The 18,903-nt window shown below is 48.5% G+C and overlaps 1 pseudogene; it reads left to right on the forward strand.

Annotated features, from left to right (window-relative positions):
- Nucleotides 1-16,560: 16,560 nt before the first annotated feature.
- Nucleotides 16,561-17,088, forward strand: LOC142428835 (adenosine 5'-monophosphoramidase HINT1 pseudogene; annotated as a pseudogene).
- The last annotated feature ends 1,815 nt before the right edge of the window (nucleotides 17,089-18,903 follow it).

An 18,903-nucleotide genomic window follows, 5' to 3' on the forward strand; every position in this document is an offset into this window, starting at 1 on the left:
AAAAATGAGGACCTGATGCCAGGGGCTTGGGTGGAGAGCAAATGTTTTTAGTATGATGAGGGCAATGAATGTACAAATGTGCTTTACACAACTGATGTATGTATGGATTGTGATGGGAAGTGTATGAGTCCCTAATAAAATGATTTAAAAAAAAGAATGACTAGAAACGTGCAACAAAAAGATAATTTCCAGCTTTTAAAAATTCAAAAAAAAACAAACAAACCGAAAACAAAACAAACAAATAAAAATAGGAGCTCACAATTTAAAGGCTAAGCGTGTTCCTGTCTCTGGCTTGGATTTCATTGTATATAATCATCGAATCGCATAGGCTGGTGTACTTTTTCCACGTAGATTTAGCTGACAGTTCTTAGATTGCTGTTTTAAGACAAGCATTTTAAATCCTCAGAGGCTATTATTTCTGAGAGCTGGGCACCATCTGATTTCTTACCAGACTTTGCTCTAGCACCTGTATCTTCAGTGATCTCTCCATGAGGGTAAGCGTCAGGTAGGGCCATGTGATAAGGACTAATTGTTCTTTAGTGAGGACTGTGATTAAGAGTGAGGTCAAACCCATTCATAGGTCTATGGTTTATATAGACCCCTAGTCCACTTTAGAACATCAGTATCATTTTATTGGGGAGCGTTATAAGTCATCCCCATGGACTCACTCATTGCCGTCAAGTCGATGCCAACAGCCTATAAAACCGGGCAGAGCTGCTTCCGTGAGTGCCGGGGTTGTGACTGTTCGGAGCAGTAGGAAGCAGCCCCCGGGAGCCACAGTGGTTTCCAACTGCCGACCTTGGGAATTGTAGCCCGACGAGGAACCTCTATCCCCATGGAGCATAAGGTAAGTCTATCCATGCCGTGGTCATTAGGTTCTGTGTGTCTCTTCTAAGCCGTGCTGGCCCTCTGTACACCAGAACGAAACACCGCCTGGTCCTGCGCCATCCTCCCAGTCCTTCTTACGTTTGAACCCGGCGGGGGGGTGGGGGGGTGGGGGGGCAGCCAGTGTGGGGCTGATCCAGCTCCTCAGGGCACTTCCTCTTTTCCCTGCCCCGCTGCTTTAGCAAGCGTCAAGTCCTTCTGCGGGGCTTGTCTCTCCTGGCAACAACTCTAGTCACAGTATTATTCATTTAGTATAGAATTTAAAATATTGTCGAGAAGAGGAAAGTACACATGTATAGGACAGCTTTTTAGACTAAGAAACATGGATTAATGACTTGGACAGATGAAAAACTTACGTGATTAGAAACTATTTACTCCATGAGGGTTGAAGACAGGGCAAAGCGTTCACTAATACTCATTCTCTATGCCTGACAGACCAGACATGGCATAAAAAAGCAGAGTGTATGAAACTTGCAAATATATGATAGTCTTGAGCTGCCATGGGAGTCCTGGTTGGGCTGGTCAACTACAAGGTCAACAGTTCTAACCACCAGCCTGCTCCACAGAAGAAACATGGGACTCGCTAGTCCTGAAATGAGTTAGTCTCAGACACCCACAGGTGCTATGAGTCAGCATCTACTCGATGGCAGTGAGGGTTTTTGTTTTGTTTGAGTTGCTATATATTGGGCATTCTCAAAACAAGAGATTTGAACCAAAGTCCACTGACTACCAAATCCATAATCTTGGGATAGCAGTCGTCGGCTTCTTCTCACACCAGGGATTTTCAGCCTTAACCTAAGGGAGCACTTCCGTTCCTTTAACCTGCTACATGAATACCTAAGGTAAGCATGATTGAATTGTGCAAGGACCTCAGCATTGGATCTCTTTGTCAACAATGTACACACGGACCCCGCCAGACAGATACAGAGCAATCAAATGCACTATGTCTGTGGGATGGAACGATGGACATGCTCAGTATTAGGAGCTAAAAAAGGCCAGGGGCTGACTGTAAAACAGATCACCGACTGCTCGTATGGCAGTGCATTGGGTGAATCTGCTGCACAAAATCTTTTTAGAGTGTTGAAAAGTAGGGGGGTTACTTTGAGGGCTAAGGTGCACTTGACTCAAGCTATGGTCTTGTCAATTGCCTCATCTGCATATGAAAGTTGAACATTGGATAAAGAAGAATTGGTGCATTTGAATTGTGATTGGTGTCGGTGAAGTCTACTGAAACTACTGTGGTCTTCCCAAAAGACACAAATTTGTCTGGAGGTACTATGGCCAGGGGGCTCCTTAGAGTCAAGGATGGTGAGACTTACAGACCTTGGGCATGTTGTCAGGAGAGACCAGTCCCTGGAGAAGGGCATCATACTTCATAAAGAGAGGCAGCAAAGCAAAGTCTCTCAGTGGGATGGGATGACACAGTGGCTGCAGCAATGGGCTCAAGCACCGGAACAACTGTGAGGATGGTGCAAGACTGGGTTGTGTTGCATTCCATTGTGTTTGGGTCACTGTCTGTTGGACCCAACACCTACCAACAACAACAACAAGAAGTTCACGCTGAAGTTGAAGGAAATTAAAATAAGTCCACATGAGCCAAAATACAACCTTGAGCATATCCCACCTGCATTTTGAGAACATCTAAAGAATTGATTTGACATATAAATACTATTGACAGAAGACCTCACAAGCTGTGGGAGGCATCAGAAGCATCATACATGAAGAAAGCGAACGGCCATGGAAGAGACAGGAAAGAAAAGATCCAGGTGAATGTCAGACGAGTCTGAAACTTAAGAGGAAGAAATGACAAAGTACAAGATCTGAATAGAGAAGTTCAAAGGACCACATGAGAAGGCTTCCTACTTATTCACAGATAAGTGGGACACTGCAGAAGGTTTTCTGGGCATGTGTGTTAGTCTGGGTATTTTAGAGGAACAAATCCACAGAAACTCATATGTATAAGAGAGAGTTTTATATAAAGGCAAATGCGCATCCAAACTCAGTGCTGCCCAAGTCCACAAGTCCAACATTAACCCATTAACCCATATGTCCAACACCAATTCACAAAGTCCTCCTCCATCTCACAAAACACACGCAATGATGCCGACTGCAGGAGGAAAGCCAAGTCAGTGAATGTGTAAACATCTCAGCGCTGGCAGGGTTCTCCACATGGGTGCTCCAGCACCCAGGGCTGCATCGGGGTAGGTCCATGTGGCTTCTCCTCAGGGATGTCTCACAGGAAGTGAGCCTTGCCAGCTAAAGCAGGGAACTGGCTAAGGCAGCTGCACCCTGATCTGACCATCAGAAAGCAAGAGACCCGAGAACTAGAAAGGTGAGGCTCACGGAGCCATTGATCCCTCTGCCCATCAACGAACCCCACATGTGTTTATCAGCCAGGTTGGCACAATAAACTAACTACCTCAATCTACCCCTTGCCAACCTGGAACCTGTACATAATTCTTTAGCTTCACGATTGAAATTAAATAACACCTACACCTTAATCCTATAAACCTGTGACTATGTTCCCCTATCTTTGAAAGTTTTTAAGCCAACCACTTCATGCCATTATCCCCCACAATTTTGAGTATCCAATTTCTACACTGCCCACTTACATCAATCCAGTGCTCTGAGGAGACAATCATAATTTTCAACATGAAGAGTGTTCATTCCAGTTGGAACCTTGTGAAGTCTGCATCCATAAGCAAAGTCAAATCCGGACAGGCCATCCATAAAGTCAGCAACAATACGCATCAGTTCACAGGCCAAATATCTCCACCTGGTCGGGTTCTGGTCAACTCAATGTGGGCTGCCTCACTCAGCCTCCTCAGGGTGGGTGCCCATTGGTTGCCTTGCTTTCAGACCATGGGCTCTCACCGATACTCAACAAGCATAGCCCCCTTGTGCTAGGTCATGAACTTTAGACCAGTCACCGCTCTCGTCTTCTCCTCTTTGTCCTGTAAACCAAGTCCACAGGTGTCAGTGGCCAAACTCAACCCATCTCTTTATTGCTGCATTTCTCCCACTTCCACTCAACAAGCGGATCCAGGTGGTCACCCAGCAAGCATTCCAGCCTGCTCTCAGGCTCCCTTTAACATTCAGTCCTAGAGGGGAGTTTTCTTCATGGCTCCAGATGTTTTCCAGCTTCTGACAAAGACTTCTGGTTCCTGAGGACTCCAAAGCACTGGGTGGGACACAAATATTTTAAAGCTCCCTTTGCTGGCATGGCCTAAACCCATCTAAAGACCAAATTTTCAAGGCTGAAAGCAAGTGGGCTTACAAGCTTTCTATTTTCCTACTTCCCATATTTTTTCCCCAGAATCAACCGAGTAAACAGTGGGGCTTTATCTGACCTCTAGCTAGACAAAGAAGAAAAAATCCCATGAGGGATAGGTCAAACAAACATCTAGTCTCCATCTTATGATTTGTTTCTCCAGTACCCCACTCCTGATACCATACTGTGATGGTCTGGGTACTTCAAAGAAACAAATCCACAGCAACTCAAGTGTAAGAGAAAGTTTTATATGAAGGTTAAGTGCACATCAAGAAAACATCCCAAGCAAGAGACCCGAGAACTAGAAAGGCGAGGCTCACTGAGCCATTTATACCTCTGCCTTTCAATTAACCCCACATGTGTTTATTGGCCAGGTTAGCACAATAAACTACCTCAGCATGTCCCCCAGGGATGAGGAACAAGGACTGCCTAAACCTGGGTAGAGTGACCAGCCTTTTTAGTAAAGGCAGTCCCTGCAATAAAAGCAAGACAGTCCCTGGGTTATAAACGAGTTCTATTTTTAAGTCAAATCTGTGTGTCAGTTGGAACAGTTATGTACAGTTCATATCTAATATCAGTTAGTCAAATGTTTGTCTTAGTATATAATATACAAGATAGCACACCTTTCTATTTCTAAAACATTTCAAATGTTTATAGATATAACCGAATAATGCAGTAATAATATTAATAATGTTTTGATTGGAGTTGTGAAGTAGTACATGTGTGTTATTACAAATCATTGTATATATGCACCTTGACTTTTTAATATAATAGGTTCTATGGATTGGTTTGTAACTAATTTGGATGCTGTAATCCAGAGACTACCTGTACCTGGTTTCACTGACCCCCAATCTGCTGCCAATTGTGCCAGAAACCCCTCCAGGGGCTGGGGGACATGAGGGCGGGGAGGGCTCCATGTCTGGTCACCAGGGGCTGGGGGGCGTGAGGGCGGGGAGGGCTCCATGTCTGGTCACCAGGGGCTGGGGGACGTGAGGGCGGGGAGGGCTCCATGTCTGGTCACCAGGGTCTGGGGGGCGTGAGGGCGGGGAGGGCTCCATGTCTGGTCACCTGGGGCTGGGGGAACAGGGGAGGATCTCATCTTTCTCATCACCAGCGTCTGAGAGAGTCGCGCCACTGTCTTGAGCGCTGCTTGGAGAAGCTCCGGGTGGCAGTGTTGGGTGAGGCTGGCAGCAGCTCCCGCCTCTAGCTCTTGCCTGGCCGCTCTAGCTCAGCTTCTTCTCCCGGCCCCTATTCAGTCCACTGCTCTATCCCTGCCTTTGACGCGCAGGGTTCCAGGATTATCATCCGCATCTCTTTCTTTTCCTCTCTGGAGTCTTTGTTGGGAAGGGTCAACAAAGATGCCTCGTTTGCCATCTTGCCAAAAGTCCTCCTTGGGCAGTTCCAAACTCAATGGCACAGGATCAATTCTGACTCATAGCGATCCAACAGGACAGGGTAGGACTGCCCCGTGGGTTTCCAAGAAAGTAACTTTTGACAGGAGTAGACAGTCTCATCTTTCTCCAGGGGAGCAGCTGGTGGTTTCAAACTGCTGCCCTTGCAGCTAGCAGCTCAGTTGGTCATCCTTCATGGCCCCACCGCTCCTATCGGACACTCTGAGGGTGGGGGGGGTCTAAGGTTCCACGTGGTGCTGCTACACTGAACATCTCCATAGTCAAATCGCGAGTAGTTTGCCCCAGTCTTAATTCCTGTTGGCTTTATTTTAGAGAAGGATATTGTATTTGGTCAACTTAGGGGAGCCATCAAAAAAACGGGGAATCCTCCAGGAGATGGATCAACAACACAATAACCTCAACAAGGGGTTCAAGCAGTAGGGGTCATGAGGACGGCACAGGGCAGCTCAGCGTTTTGTTCAGAGGACATAAAGTTCCCAGAGTCTGAGTTGACTCTGCGGCAATCAACAACAGCAGCAACAACAACAACAACAACAACAACGTTTACATGACCTTAAACAGTGTTAGGTCCTCTCTGGAACCCCGGAGGACCTGTTGAAATCAACACAACATTTTAAAAGTGAGAAATACAGTAATTGATGGTGCTCCAGCATGGGGTTTGGCCAGAAGCTCCTGGTCCCCCATTCAACTGCTTGTTACGTGCCATTCTGGAGTACTGGGCAGAATCAGCAAGACATCAATGGCACCTGCCATGCGGGCGAGGGCTGTCTGGCTACAGTGCCCGGCTGAGGGCAGTGATTCACATCATGGACTGAGGAAGAACAGCGGCCTGTGTGTTCTCCCGGTTGGGGTAGAGGGCAGGCAGACAGGAGGCAGAGGCTCCAGCCCTTCACCCTTGGGCAGGGATCCTGTCCTGGCGCCTGGCAGCAGCGTCTGCCCCAAAGCAAACAGCACAGAGATGGCAGCTGCGGGCAGCAGGCTGGGCTGGAATGAGGGTGCTGGGCCCTCAGCAGCCAGGGAGGTGGCCCGCAGGGGTGCACTCTGGGCAGGGATACGGGGTGCTTGGTGCTCCAAAGTACTTCCTCCTTCCTCTCTCCGTCTCCCTTCCTTCTCGGCGCCCTCCTTCTCCCCCTTCCTGACTGCCTTTCCCCTCTCACCCTCTCTTCTTCCTCCTGTCCCTCCCTTCTCTCTGTGTCTTTCCTTCCTTCCATCTCCCTCTCCTCGGTCCCTCCCTCCGTGCTGTCTGTCGCTCTCCTTTCCTTCTCCTCCAAAAGGCTCTTCTTGCTATTGATGCGGGCAGCGACCAGACCGGCAAGTGCTCACCGGGATCCGCACCCAGGTGGAGACCGGGAGGAGCTCAAGCGCACAGTGAAGGTCTGGCTAGTATCGGTGTTACCAAAAAATAAAAAGAAGATTGGTACCGGGCATCACCAGAGCAGAGATTCTCTGCTTGGGCACCCGGCCATGTGTGAAGACTTGCTTTCCTGATTGGCCGGCTGGCTCAGTGACGGGGCGGGACGAAGTGCCCTACCTGTCCTAGAAGGAAGTGGCAATGCTTGCCACAGCCTGGTGCTGCCCCGCGGTGAGCTTTCAAAATGTCCACGCATTTGCCGCATGAGGAGAGATGACTGGGTGATTGGAGACAAAGCCACAGCCACGGCCACCGGGTTGCTGCCACCGAGGCACCGCCCTGTGGGACCGGGGAGGACTGCGCCACAGGGTCCTCGAGCAGGCTGCCACCTATTTTCCTGAAAGGTGGCTCGTGGGTTCAAATCACCTACATTTTGGTTAGCAGCCTAATGATTAATCCGTTGCACCACTAGGGTGCCTTCATTTCTACTAGCGTAGGGATACGTGTGAAATGCTGCCTTCAGCTGTAATCGATCAAGGTCACACCAGCTTTGGCTCAAGGGGCCCAGTCCTCCCCAAGCCCCTGTAGAAACAGGTGTTTCCACAGCAGATGGAAAAATGTGGGCAGCTGGATAGCGCTTCCTCATTCTCCCTCCCCCCTCAGCCCCACCCGGTAATTCCCCAGTCTGCCATGGGCGCTTCCTTGGGACTTACCCAAGAATGGTTGACTCAGGAAGAGAAACGGTCCTTAACCTCTTTCCTGCAGTGGGACCTCCGCCCACTCCCCACCATGGCCTCCCTGCAGTGTCTGGGTCCTGGAGGGTGGGTGGAAGAACACCGGCCAGAGATGCTCAGACCTGGTCTTTCTGGGTGGCCCCGGGCATGCTACTGGCCCAGGGGCTTTACAGAGCAATGTCCCTGAGTTCAATGGAAAGACACGGTGACAAAAGTTCTTCGGGATCTCAGCTGTTAGGAGCCTGGAGAGTGCTCAGATGCTACCGCAGGGCATGGAGGCCATCTGACAGCCAGACCCAGGAGGGCAGTCAAACCCCAGAGGAGCCTGAGGCCCGGGGTGGGGTAGTGAGGGTGCCCAACCACAAGCTGGCATGGGCTTCCTTGATGATGGCCCTAGGGCAGGCATCCAATTTGTGTCCTGGTTCAGAGCCTTTGCGGTGAGGGGCTAAGAAGGCAGACAGAGATGGTGGGAGACCCTGTCCTAACTCCCTCCGGTGCCCGCTAGCTGTGAGGCCTGGCCAGACAAAGCTTTCAGAATCTCGGGTTTCCCTTCTGCAATCCGGACATATTTCTTTCTCTCAGGCTTGCCATGAAGCCAAAGGGAGAGGAAAAATGTCAAGGGGCCTCACAGAGAACTGTTTTAGGGCAAGGAGGCATGGCCAATGTGAAGGGAGACCCCCGCTCAGCCCCCACTGGGCCCCGAGCAGTTGCAGAGCAAGGGCAAAGGGGTCCGTGTTGTAACAGCGTCTCCCTGGTGGCCAGGGCATCAGCAGGGGCAATCCAGGAGTAGAGATGGGTGTTCTCCCAGGGCATCCGGGTGGCATAGGATGAGTCCCTGCTGCACAGCATCCTCTTTGTGTTCATCTGTGTTCTCTAGAGAAGTAAACTAGAGACACTGTCAAGGGTATCGCTGTAGCAAGAAAATGACATCAAGAGAAGGCTCTCACAGTTGTAGAAGCACGTAAGTCCAGTCTGGCTCAAGTCCACAGGTCACATGGCAAGCTGGAGGCTTCTCCTGACGAGTGCCGCTGCCAACCAGGGAGCAGGAGGACAAAGCAGGAAAGCCACAGGCTGGTGCATGCAGCATTAAATGCACCAAGATTGGCAGTATGCCCATCAGCTCCTGGGATTGGCAGGCAATATGGCAGGCGCTGGAAGAACCAGATACAGGGTCCAGACCAGACAGAAGTGAAGCTTTCCCACCGAGTCTGCTTAAAGAGGAGCAGGCCTCTCCTCTGAGGAGTTTCTCTTCCAATTGCATCAAGGCTGTGACTTAATTAAGGGAGCTGCGTTCGTCCCATTTGCCGGCTGCTCAGAGTTGATTACGTTATGTTAGATCCCATCATGGAGCTGATTACATTATGCTAGATCACGTTATGGAGAATTACCGCCAAATTTCTGAGAACCCTGGTCCAGCCGAACGATCACCCTCCCCTATAAATAAGAACCCAAACACCTCAAGCTGTGTTGTTAGCTACTGTTGAGTCAGCCCTCAACTATGGCACCCCCGGGTCCAATGAGACAAGAGGTCTGGCTCTGTGCTGACCCCGAGGCTTCTTGGAATTGGACCCTTGGGATCCCAAGGGCTTTCACAGCCTGATTTGGGGAAGTTGATTGCCAACTTTTCTTTACTTCCTGGTCTGTAAACTCGGCTTAAACGTGTTCAGCATCTTAGCCACACATAAGGCCCCATGGACAGCCAAGTGGTAGCTGTGTTTGAGGTGCCTTGACTGGGAATTGAACTTAGAACCCCAGAAGGAATGTAAGAAATCTACCGCTGACCACTAATGTCCCCAATAGCTCCCAGAGATGCAAACACCAGTAACTCAACAAGTTAGAAGCTTGCTTGTTATTTGATTGCATTTTTCATCTGCGAGGGAGGCATGAGACAGGGATGCCATTTTGCAGATGAAGAGAGTAAGCAAGAGAGGGATTTGAATGCCCAATTTGACCCTGTCAGGGATGCATGGGCTCCAGAGACCAGAAGGGAAAGAGAATCAACCTCTGAGTTAGTTTATTGGGCCAACCTGGCCGATAAACACATGTGGGGTTAATTGAAGGGCGGAGGGATAAATGGCTCAGTGAGTCTTGCCTTTCTAGTTCTCAGGTCTCTTGCTTTTGGATGGTCGGACCAGGGTACAGCTGCCTTAGCCAGTTCCTGCTTCAGCTGCAAGGCTCACTTCCTGCAAGACATCCCCAAGCTGCATGGACCTACCCCAATGCAGCCCTGGGTGCTGGAGCAGCCCTGTGGAGACCCCTGCCAGTGCTGAGATGCTTACACACACACTGACTCGGCTTTCCTCCTGCAGTCGGCATCATAGTGTGTGTTTTGTGAGGTGGAGGAGGACTTTGTGGATTGGTGTCAGACATATGGACTAATGTTGGACTTGTGGGTTTGGGCAGCACTGGGTTGGGATGTTTTCTTGATGTGCACTTACCCTTTATTTAAAACTCTCTCTTACACATGAGTTTCTGTGGATTTGTTTCTCTTAAGTACCCAGACTGACACAACCTCCAATTCTGGAAATACCCAATTAGGTCTCCGGTGGATGGGGTGATCTTAGGAGACAAAAACACACCCAGACCATTTCCTGACTGGGCACTGAGAGTCAACACCAGCTCTTCTTGCTCCACAAATAAATTTCACATCTAACTAAACACAGCAGAACATGATGTTCTTTTTCCTCCAGCAAAAGAAAGAGCATTTATCCCGTTTCTAGACGCTGGTTCCTTATTTCCAACTGCTCTGTGTCATCATCAATGAGGGCAGCGTGGGCGGCCTTTTTCCTGCTCAGGTGGTCATCTCAGGGAGGCGGCGGGAGAGGGCAGGTGCGTGTGGGCACTCTTAACCCCCCAGCCAGACAGGCCTTGTGCCCACACCTCTTCTTCAGGTCAATGTGCAGATCTTAGGTGATTTCCCCCTATCACAGCATTGTCTATGGTTGCTTGGTTCCCAGGCTAAACTAGCAGTCTGTCTTGGCGGCAGTTAGGGAAAAACTAGGGCCTGGGAGTCAGATCATCTGGCATAACTCGGTTCTGCGAGGTGACCTCAGGGAAATGACTGGCCATCTGAGAGCCTCGCTTCAGTGTTGGTAGACAATTCTCTCTGGGCCTTGTATTGGAAGTCTTCCAAACTCCTCAACTATGACACAAACTCACTGGGGGTGCAGCATCCACACAGACCCACCTCTGAATTGGCACCCGCCCCCCCCCCCCACACACACACCGGGATTTGGAGGAGCAAGAACGATGCCAACATGAAGCTCGTGTTACCTGTTGTGCCTTCAGCAGTAGTTTGTTGTCTCTGGCCCGGAAGCTTGGTGTCTTCTACCAAGCCCACCGCCAGTGCTCATGGAAGTGGGGTCAAAAAATCCAATGACTCCACGCGGCAAATCTGCGGCACAGGACTGCTTTCAAGTGCTTGGCGGCCTCAACTGCAAGTGCAAGTTGGAACAAGGAAGCCTAAAGAACAGGTGGACTTGAAGAATATTGACAATACCACGAATCTAGAAGAACAAAGACGTCTGTCTTGGAAGACGTACAGCCAGAATGCTCCTTGGAAGTGAGGATTTTGTCTCCTATACTCTGGGCATGCTAGCAAGTGCGATCAAGCCCTGGTAAAAGGCACGATGCTCAATCAAGCAGAAGGTCAGAGGAAGGCTACCAAGGAGTTGGATGGACATTGTGACTTCAACAATGGGCAACAGCAATCGTGAGTGAGGATGCTGCAGGACCGGGCCGTGCGTCCTTCTGTTGTGCACAGGGTCACTGAGTCAGAACTGACAGGACAGCACTTAACAACCACAATGACAGCCAGCATGCACAACAGAAAAGTTTGCAAGTAGGGTGCAAGACTCAGAGCACCAGTTCTTGACTGCTACCGGAAAGATTGTAACGCTCTCTCTTGATTCCTGTAACTCGTTACAGGAAGCGATGCTAGTCCTTAAAAACACAAACCAAACTAACTGCCTTTGAGTTGGTTCCAACTCAAGGGACCCCTATAGGAAAGCAGAAAACTGTTCCTTAGGGTTCCAAGACTGTAAATCTTTTTGGAGGTAGAGTGCCTCACCTATCTCTCAAGAAGCAGCTGGTGGGTTTGAACTACTGACATTGCTCACAATGCCTGCAGGGATAGCCCTTGGTGGTCAGTTAATAAACGGTAGCAACAATTTTACAGTCAGTGGAAAGGAAGCTGGTACTTACAAGCTTCTCAGAATCCCTACCCAGATGCCAGCAGTGGAGCGTCACTGTGGCCTGGGGCTCCATCCCTCTGGGGGACGTGGGGCCAGGGCTCCAGAGGGTGGGGTGGACATGCTCCTTGTCCAACCTTCCCATCTTCTTCCGTTCTTGGAGGCAACCTCTATAATCAGTTTGAAATAACTCTTCCCAAACTTTTCCCTGTACATAAACACAGGTCTGGAGAATGTATTTTTTATGTAAATGGCCAACACGATAAATATAGTCTTTGCAGGGTTTTTTTTCCCACTTAAAATATTTTTCTCAGCCTCAATCCCAACTACTATGTGGACACCTGCCCCTCCTCCCAGAAGAATGTATTTTAAAGGACGGCATTGAATCTGCAGCTCCGGGAGAGGGACATATCTAATCAGTGCACACGGGAGCAGATAAAGGAGAAGGAGGAGAGAGTGGAGCACATCCTGGCCCACCAGGCCTTGAGGACGATGTTCCCGATTAGAGCAGCCAGTCCACAGAGAGGACCACATGGCAGGCCCCACTGTGAGACATGATGTCCCTCACTGACCCATAGGCCTACAGGGGACAACACCAGAGACACAGTGTGGAAATTGCGCCAGATCTGATCCTGTCACACCGAGGCAAAACAGTAAGGGGGTACAACAGAACAGCAAGGGAACGGAGCAGCGAGGTCCCCAGGGAATGCTGAAGGTGAACTTTGGGGCCAGGATGTGGTACCCCAACAGACTGGAAAACACTCCTAAAGGCCAACAAACAATCCTTGAACTAATTACAAGCTTTTCTTTCCTGTTGTGTTGTGTTTTTTGTCATTGGTATGTTGTTATTGTTGTTTTATTTTCTTTTGCTTGGTTTTTCTCTGTCTTGTTTTTTGTGCATGTTATTATCTCCACAGGTCTGTCTAAATAAGATAGGCTGGATGAACAATCTGGTGGAGAAAACAACAGGACTGACAGTTCCGGGGGGACATGGGAGAGGGAGAGGTGGGGGGAAAGGTAGAGGTGTTAACAAACCCAGGGAAAGGGAACAATAAGTGATCCAAATCAGTGTTGCAGAGGCCTGGTAGGGCGTGATCTAGGGAAACGTAACCAAGAGGAATTACTGAAACCCAAATGAAGGCTGAGCATGATAGTGGAAAGAGAGGAAATAGAGGAAAGAGCTAGGATGCAAAGGGCATTTATAGAGGTCTAAATAAAGGCATGTGCATATGTAAATATTTTTATATATAAGGATGGGGAAATAGATCTATGTGCATATATTTATAGGTTTAGTATTAAGGTAGCAAATGGACATTGGGCCTCCACTCAAGTACTCCCTCAATGCAAGAATACTTTCTTCTATTAAATTGGCATTCTATGGTGCTCACCTTCCCAATACAACCACTGAAGACAGAGTGGATGAATAAGTAAATGTGGTAAAGAAAGCTGATGGTGTCCGGTTATCAAAATACGTAGTATCTGGGATCTTAAAGGCTCGAAGGTAAGCAAGCGGCCATCTAGCCCAGAAGCAACAAAGCCCATATAGAAGAAGCATACCAGCCTGTGCACCTGTGCAATCACAAGGCATTGAAGGGATCAGGTATCAGGCATCATCAGAACAAAAAATCTTATCATAGTGAATGAGGGGGGGAGTGCGGAGTGGAGACCCAAAGTCCATTTGTAGGCCGCTGGTCATCCCTTTACAGAAGGCTCTCGGGGAGGAGATGAGCCAGTCATTGTGCAATGTAGCAACAATGAAACATACAACTTTCCTCCAATTCCTAAATGTTTCCCCCCCGCCCCACTATCATGATCCCAATTCTACCTTACAAATCTAGCTAGACCAGAGGATGTACACTGGTACAGATAGGAAATGGAAAAACAGGGACTCCAGGGCAGATGATCCCTTCAGGACCAGTGGTGAGAGTGACGATACGGGGAGGGTGGAGGAAAGGTGGGGTAGAAAGGGGGAACCAATCACAAGGCTCTACATATAACCTCCTCCCTGGGGAATGGACAATAGAAAAGTGGGTGAAAAGGGAGACGTCAGACAGTATAAGATATGACAAAATAATAATATAAATTATCAAGGGTTCATGAGGGAGGAGAGAGTGGGGAGGGAGGGGAAAAAGTAAGGAGCTGATACCAAGGGCTCAAACAGAAAGCAAATGTTTTGAGAATGATGATGGCAACCAATGTACAAACGTGCTTGACACAATGGATGGAAGGATGGATTGTGATAAGAGTTGTATGAGCCCCCAATAAAATGATGAAAAATAAATATATAAATGCAGAGAGAACTTGAAGCCGCTACTGAGGAAGAGTCAAAAATAGAGCCTTCAATAGGGACACTCCTCAACATATGGAAAAACCCAAATCCTCACAAACAGGACCAATAAACAACATTCTGATAGAGCAAACGATTGAAGTTGTCAAGAAACTTCATTTTACTTGGATTCCTAATCAATGGTCATGGAAGCAGCAGTCAAGAAAGCCCACAACATATTTTATTGGGAAACCTGCTATCAAAGATCTCTAAATGTTTGAGAGTGAACATGTCACTTTGCGGACTAAGGTGACCCTCACTGAACCCGGGATAGCTGCAATGACTTCATAGACATATGAAAGCTGGACATGGACTTAGGAAGATAGAAGAAGAAATTACGTCTTAAAATCATGGTGTTGAGGAATAATAGTGAGTATTCCATGGACCTAGTGTTTGCTCAAGTAGAGGCTCATTGAAAAAGGGAAATTCTCAAGGAGGTGGATTGACGCAGGGGTTGCCATGACAGACATCACCAAGACCGTAAGGAGGGCCCCGGACCAGGCAGGGTTTCTTTCTGTGGAACCAACTCAACACACCAAAAAACAGCAATCTTTCATCTGGCCAATCCCCTCTTGATGGTGCAAACGGCCACCGCTCAACTACGAGTTGAAAGACGAACCATCAAAACGCACCAAGAGCCACTTTGGGAGACAGACTTGGTGGTCCACGGTGGCTTCTGAAAACTCCGTCTTGCAAATCCCGTGGACAGCGCTGCTCTGCACACATGGGGGCCGGATGAGGCGGAGCGGACCCGGCAGCAGCAATAAGTCCCTGTGGATGTTCGGCTGCTTCCGTCTGCCATAGATACAAAGATGCACAGTATACTTGTTGAAAAGCCTGCGGGCCTGAGTGAGGCTCCTCTAGCGCAGATACAAAGACGCAGATACGGAAATGGAGACGCTAAAATCACACTGGGGTGCTGTGCAGTCCAGGGCCCAACGCCAGAGCCTCACCAGCTTCCTCTCTCCTAAGAAGATAAGAGGGGTGCACCGAGCAGGCTGGGGACAGGGGTGGGGCCGGCTGGCTAACAGGAGTACTCTCGCTGTGATGACAGAAGACCCAGTGGAAACAACTGGTGCGGTCCCACGGAGACCCCCAAGGAGCCACTAAGGGGAACAAGAGGGGAAGTAAGGACCACTAGGTCCCAGCTTTCCTAAGCATCCTGCACTGGGAGCCGGGGCTGCAGGCAGGGGGAGCGAGGTCCAGGATAACATCCTCTTCCACATAGTCTGGGACAAAGTGTTCACCTGAGAGAGACAACGGTCCTGGTCTATTTAGACCTGGTACTAAGCCCACATCCTTCAGCGCCTGCCACTGCCCTGGACTGGACAAGGGGCCTCTGTCCGAGGTGGAAGGGAGTTGGGCAGACTCGGGATAAACACGGGAAGGGGACCAGCAGTGGCTTACTCCCTGTCTGGGTAAGGTTTGCTCAGTCAGGTTTGCCATTAGCTGGTAGCTGCCAGCAGCCTCAGAGCAGGAGTGTCCAGGCGGAGTGGGAACAAAGGCACCAGGGCCTCCATAGGTGGGGAAGGGAGGCAGCTGGAGACTGGTTACAACCCTTGCTCTGCTCTGAGTGACCTTGGGCAAAAGAGTCATCTCTCTCTGGCTCAGTTTCCCTTTCTGAAATATAAGGACGTAATGATATTTATCCTTGGCCCTGTAGGCCAGATGTTAGGCTGCTAACTGCAAAGCCAGCAGTTCAAATCCACCTGCCATTCCACGGGAGAAAGAGGAGGTTGTGTATCCCCATGAAGACATCAAGTCTCAGAACTCGAATAGAGTCTCTAATAAACGCTAGTAAAGCCTCATCGGGTCACTATGAGTTGAAATTGACCCCATGATGGTGAATTGGGTCCCCTTAGGGTTCCCGGGAGGGTTGATTTATAATTTGTAAAGTCCTTGGAACAAGCTCAATAAAGGATAAAGCCCAAAACAAAGGAGCAAGAAGCCTCAAACCCATTGCCGTAGAGTTGATGCCCATCTACGCTGCTGTGGTTGCGAGGGGCCATCTAGTCCGTTTCTACTCCTGGCAGCCCCATGTGCACCAGAACAAGACATCGCTGTGTCCTGCACCATCTTCGTGATTGTGACGTTTGAACCCACGGTCGCAGCCACTGTGCCCATCCACCTCACTGAGGGCTTCCTTGCTACCAAGCATGACGACCTCTCCCAGCGTCTGGCTTCTCCTGACCACAGGTCCAACATATGAGAGACAAAGCCTTGCATCGTCGCTCATCTATCGGACCTTAGCTTCGGAACTCTGGGCTTTGGAAGGTTATAGTTTACAGTGGGAACCCTCAATAAAGTTTTCCACAGATTCGGCCTCCATTGAATTCTTTCTGACCATTGATCGGCAATACGAAAAGCTTGTTTGAAAGTGGACCGCTTGGGCCTCCTCCCTCCCCAGCCGCGCCCGGAGGTCGAGATGGCCGAGGAGATCGCCAAGGCTCAGGTGGCCCGGCCTGGCGGCGACACAATCTTCGGGAAGATCATCCGCAAAGAAATCCCAGCCAAGATCATTTTTGAGGACGACCGGTGCCTTGCTTTTCATGACATTCCCCCCAAGCACCAACACATTTTCTGGTGATACCGAAGAAGTACATTTCCCAGATTTCTGTCGCAGAAGATGATGATGAAAGTCTCCTTGGACATTTAATGATTGTTGGCAAGAAATGTGCAGCTGACCTGGGCCTGAACAAGGGATATCGAATGGTGGTGAATGAAGGTTCGGATGGGGGACAGTCTGTCTATCACGTCCATCTGCATGTTCTCGGTGGTCGGCAGATGAATTGGCCTCCAGGTTAAGCATGCTTTCAGGGAAACGTATCCCTTCTCTAGGCAATGATCAGGTCAGCAAGTTAAAATGTATTCAACAGTACCCTTAAATTTGCCTGTGTATGGAGAGATTAAGGGAATATTGAGGGGGCCCCATATGTAATAAAAGACATTATTGAATGGAAAAAAAAAAAAGAAAGTGGATTGCTTGCCTGACCAGTCCAGGTAAGGACAGACTGGCGCTCAGGGCCTTGCCTGGGTGCATCCTTGATGGGAACTGTGGTCATGGAGATGCATAGTCATGAATCATACCTGGCTTGCCTTGGTTGCAGGACCCTGAACCAATCTCAGGGCTTTTCTAATCTCCAACAGTGTAGGCATCGCAAGCATTCCCTCTCCTGCTTCTGCTGTCCTGCCTCTTAATGTTGGATTGATTTGCCACCGATTTTGATTGTGTGACAGTTGCCTTTGTGCTCCACATTGTTGTGGTTGTGTTTCCATGAATCCTTGGACACTGTTCGAGCCTTGGCCTGATGGTCTCCCTTATCCAGATCATTTGTCTTTGCCTCTTTAAATCTTTATCTGGTTTTAAGGCTTAATAAATGTGTCTCTATAAATTACATTTGATATTGGGGGTCTTCTTTCACCCCTAAGACCCTACTGAGCATTTTGGCAGTACTTCCTCCGAGACAGATTTGTTTTTCTTTATGGGAGCCTTTAAATATCTTCACCAACACTGTTAATTATTCTGTGGTCTTCCTTATTAATTGTCCAGTTTATATATATATATATATATATATATATATATATATATATATATATATATATATATATAACACAATGGAAAATACCATGGTTTGGATCAGGGGCACCTTAGTCCTCAGAGTGGCACCTTTGCTATTTAAAACTACTAAGGGGTCTTGTGGAACAGATTTCCAGTGCATTACATCATCTGGGTTCTTGGTTACTGTTTCCATGAGTGTTGATTGTGAAGCCCAGTAAAATGAAATCCTTGACAGCTTGGATCGTTTCCCCCGTTTAGCATGACGTCTGTTGGAGCAGTTGTGAGGAGTCTTGTTTTCTTCACGGTGAGCTGTAATCCACACTGAAGGCTGAGGGTTTCGAAGACAGAAGATCCGTACAGTCGGTAGCCTCATCTTTCTTCCACTGAAATGCTCGTGGGTTTGAATAGCTGATTGTGTGGTTTAGCAGCCCAGTGACTAACCCGCAGCATCACCAGGACTCCTTCAATATCAACATCACCATCATCACCATCATCATCATTATCATCATCATCAAAACTAGGTCATAGTATGGATTTTAATCACAGCAGCTTGCTTTTAGATTTAAAAAATCAATTACTGTCTCACTTGAGACAATATTGGTGGTGGGGTGGGGGGAGCCTTGAGTGGAAGGGAGAGGCTCTGTTGCTGACAGAGGTTAAGAATTAATGTGTGCCCGCACTGAGAAAGATAGATCACAGGGAAAGAAACTCAACAAGGAGACTAGAGAGCTAAACTCCACAATTAGACAATTTGACCTGATAGATATTTAAGAGCTTTTCATCCAAATATAAAAAATTTCACATTCTTTTCAAGTCCCCATGGCACATATTCGAAGATAGACCACATGCTGGGGCATAAGGCAAATCTACATAAATTTAAGCACATTGAAATAATACAGACCTCTCTCTCTGACCACTGTGCCATAAGACTGGAAATCAACAAAAGGAAGACAAAGAAAATAAGAGCAAATAATTGGAGGATGAATAACTCTCTACTGCAAAAGGAGTGCGTACTGGTACAGATCAGAGATGAAATCAGGAAATTTCTAGAAACCAACAAAAATCAGCACACGATGTATCAAAACTTATGGGACACAGCAAAGGCAGTCATCAGAGGAAGGTTCATAGCAATACAAGCACACCTAAGAAAGTAAGAGAGACTCATGACGGATACG

The sequence above is a fragment of the Tenrec ecaudatus genome, chromosome 16 (assembly GCF_050624435.1).
Source record: "Tenrec ecaudatus isolate mTenEca1 chromosome 16, mTenEca1.hap1, whole genome shotgun sequence".
Classification (NCBI taxonomy): Eukaryota; Metazoa; Chordata; class Mammalia; order Afrosoricida; family Tenrecidae; genus Tenrec; species Tenrec ecaudatus.